We start from the raw sequence: 4,282 nt of genomic DNA, 5'->3' as shown, positions 1-4,282 counted from the left end.
CAGTACACACAATACTAGCCCTAATTGAAGAATTTGGCAACCGCCAAATCCTTAATCCAACAACTAGAGTCAGGTAGGGCATCTCTATGACTTATATGCAACTTACTCAACCTAACACTTATTGATTCAATCCTACTCAGTTTTGACTTTAGTCCCCAAACCTCTCCACAGTTATATGACCCCTAGATTTAACCATAACCCTGATACACTTCTATTTTAGTATACTACTGTACATACTGCATGTCTTTGGTCAAACTTACCTCCTCTTTTATCCATCACTCTCTCTCTCTCTCTCCAGTCCCATGCGGGCCTGCCAACATACAAACTGAGATGGATTGTGGGTCTGGAACGCTGACGGTGAGCTGGGACACGTCGCTGCGTGCGTTAGGTTACACCACCATCATCTCCCACGGCAACAGAGAGCAGGTGACCTGTAACTCCACGGCAACCAGCTGTAGCGTGGACACACTGGACTGTGGAGAGGAGTATGTTGTGGAGGTTATGTCTGTTAACAGATCCTGCCTCTCTATGCCCAGTCAGGCCATGGTCATCAGGGAAGGTGAGACAGGATATAACTAGTTTGTGAAATAAATTCAGTTTCATTCCATTGAGTTCCAGCTGTTTGAACGATCTCTATCAAAATACTACTCAATTTTCAATCAGGTAGACCAACAATGGACGAAAAAGGCGTTATATAAAGTAACTTTCCAATATTGCTCAACTCAAATTCAAGGATGTCAGAACTTGTATAACTGATCAGTTACTCTATATAAACTGTAAGAATCTATTTTTCTCGTCTTCCTCCCCTCTCAGTGCCCTGTGTGCCCACTAACGTGACAGCGCACCGTACCTGTGGAGAGAGCCCTGTAGCCGTCACCTGGGACGCCAGCCGTGGGGCCAAGGTCTACACTGCCATTGCCATGGGCAACAGCGGCCACCGTACGGAGTGCACGTCCAACGACACCACCTGTAGTCTGGAGGATCTGCTGTGTGGTCAGACGTACAGCCTCAGTGTATTGGCTATGGACGACGCCTGCTCCAGCACGGAGAGCAGCATGGTCACCCTACAGACAGGTGAAGACAGAGTAATAAACAGTGGGGTTGATGTGATATGTTTCTGGGTTAAGCAATCAATCAATCAAGCAACCTGCTTGAGTCGGGAAATGCCATGAACATTATTATTATTATTTTGTAAGATGCAGTAATGTGCATTGGAGTCATATTCTCAACAAAACCACGTCGGCTATTTCAGCAACACCCTTGCTGACAGGTGTATAAAATTGAGCACACAGTCATGCAATCACCAAAGACAAACATTGGCAGTAGAATGGCCTTACTGAAGAGCTCAGTGACGTTCAACGTGGCACCGTCATAGGATGCCACCTTTCCAACAAGTCAGTTCGTCAAATTTCTGCCCTGCTAGAGCTGCCCTTCTCAACTGTAAGTGCTGTTATTGTGAAGTGGAAACGTGTAGGAGCAACAATGGCTTAGCCACGAAGTGGTAGGCCACACAAGCTCACAGAACGGGACCGCCGAGTGCTGAAGCTCGTAGCATGTAAAGATTGTCTGTCCAAGGTTGCAACACTCACGACAGAGTTCCAAACTGCCTCTGAAAGCAACGTCAGCACAAGAACTGTTCGGTTTCCATGGCCGTGCAGCCGCACACAAGCCTAAGATCACCATGCTCAATGCCAAGCGTCGGCTGGAGTGGTGTTAATCTCGCCACCATTGGACTCAGTGGAAACGCATTCTCTGGCGTGATGAATCAAGCTTCACCATCTGGCAGTCCAACGGACTAATCTGAGTTTGGCGGATGCCAGGAGAACACTACCTGCCCAAATACATAGTGCCAACTGTAAAGTTTGGTGGGGGAGGAATAATGGTGTGGGGCTGTTTTTCATGGTTCAGGCTAGACCCCTTAGCTCCAGGGAAGGGAAATCTTAACGCTACAGCATACAATGACATTCTGGTCTGCACAGCTCTGACCTCAACCCCATCGAACACCTTTGGGGTGAATTGGAACGCTGACTGCACTAGTATGTGGACACCCCAACAACAGTGCCTGACCTCACTAAAGCTTCTTGTGGCTGAATGGAAGGAAGCAAGTCCTCACAGCAATGTTCCAACATATAGTGGAAAGCCTTCCCAGAAGAGTGGAGGCTGTTATAGCTGCAAAAGGGGACCAACTCAATATTAATGCCCATGATTTTGGAATGAGATGATCGACGAGGTGTCCACATACATATTTATAGGCATAGGTTTTTATATACATAGGTGTATCTCAAAGCATAAGGCTAACTACATTACACAGAGCCCCAATCCAAGTCAGACCATAACCTCTTTCTCTCCTCCTCCCCTCCTACAGTGCCTTGTCCTCCCACCCACGTCTCCAGCTGGGTGGACTGTGGCAGTAACACAGCCTCCCTCTCCTGGGATGCCAGCCCCAACGCCATCTCCTACTCTGGCAGTGCGGTGGGCACAGATGGGCACAGTGTGAGCTGTGGCGCTGCCACCCCAGGGTGCCAGATGGCTGGGCTGCACTGTGGTCAGGAGTATGTCTTCACTGTGTCTGCCTCTGATGGTAGCTGTGAGAGCCCCGAGAGTAACACGTTCACACAGGAGACAGGTGAAAGAGACAGAGACAGCGTCTTCTTCTTATGTTCAGTTAGAGATGATATTACGGACCATCTTTTCTTCCTCTACTATCTAATACTACTACTACTACTTACCAACTACTACTGCTATTACTGCTACTACTACGGGTACTACTACTACTTACTACTATAACTACTACTATTACTGCTAATCTTTCAACTTCCTCTCACATTCCCCTTTGCTACAGTACTAAACATTCAAAAGTGATTTTCTATTCCATTTGATCTAAATGAGTATTCTTCCTCTCCCTGTCAGCCCCCTGTGCCCCCCAGCGTGTAGTGAACAGTCTGTTCTGCAGGACAAACACTCTGAGCGTCAGCTGGGCCCCTGCAGCTATCGCCCTGAACAACAGCGTCACCGCCATGGCTGGAGATGGTACTGCACTCTCCTGCACAACAGAGGGCTCCACCTGCGAGCTGGACGGGCTACAGTGTGGACAACAATACACTGTTGCCGTGACAGCCACCAGCAGCAACTGTACCGGAACTACCAGCGCACCACAGACAGTCCAGACAGGTGTGTTATCTGTCTATCATTGCAGATGGAGAGTCTTATCATAGGTATTTAAAGATAGAGCAGTTGTACTGTACTGTATACTGTTATTACACAGAACTCACACTTTCTGCACTTTCTGCTCGCTCTCTCTCTCTCTCTCTCTCTCTCGCCCCCCCTCTCTCTCTCTCTCGCCCCCCCCCCCCCCCCCCCCCCCCCCTCTCTCTCTCTCCCTCTCTCCTCAGTGCCATGTGTTCCCTCCAGTGTGCATGGGGTTGTGGGCTGTGCCTCTAACACCCTGCAGGCCTCTTGGGATGCCACGGATGGGGCTCACGCTTACATTTCCACAGTGACTGGGCCAGACAGTTACACCTCGACGTGCTCTACCGCCAACCTGACCTGTTTCTTCACCGGCCTGGAGTGTGCCAAGGAGTACAGCGTCAGCGTGGTTGCCAAAGACGACCAGTGCAACAGCTCTGTCAGCGTTGACGTCTCAGTGGCAACAGGTAAGCCCAGAGAAGATAATATAAGATAATATAATCATCCATGTATTACATTGTTTTAAAATTACATTGATGTACAAAAACCCTCTCTGACCCTGTTGCACAGTATCCTACAAATTGGTCCTTCGAGCTGGATATGAACAAGCAACCTATAGGCCAGGGATCATCAACTAGATTCAGCCGCGACTGGATTTATTTTTTGAGCGGATGGTCGGGGGGCTGGAACATAATTGCAAATAATTAGAAGGCAAATTGATTGCAAGAAGCCCAAACAGATATAATGTGTGATTAAAACATAATCATTTCAAAACTTGCTAACATTTGTATACAATTATGTTTCTCTCTATTATGTGTGGAAATACTTGGGAACAGATTTCTTAAATTAAAATCACTTGGAGTCTATTATGTCCAACAACAACAAAAAATTGCTAATAAAAACACATTTGGCCCACGGCCCGCCAGTTGGGGTACCCTGCTATAGGCTTTGACTAGGCGTATTCCCCAAAACATGTGTAAACATACTGTGAGCACATTATCAGGTCATGTGACCAGTAAGAAAAAAGTATGAAAATGTATGAACTCAAGTCGCTCTGGATAAGAGTGTCTGCTAAATTATAAAAAAATGTAAAATG

The sequence above is a fragment of the Oncorhynchus clarkii genome, chromosome 5 (assembly GCF_045791955.1).
Source record: "Oncorhynchus clarkii lewisi isolate Uvic-CL-2024 chromosome 5, UVic_Ocla_1.0, whole genome shotgun sequence".
In the NCBI taxonomy this organism is placed as follows: Eukaryota; Metazoa; Chordata; class Actinopteri; order Salmoniformes; family Salmonidae; genus Oncorhynchus; species Oncorhynchus clarkii.
The sequence above is the reverse complement of the archived record's forward strand: the minus strand, read 5'-3'. Positions refer to the sequence as shown.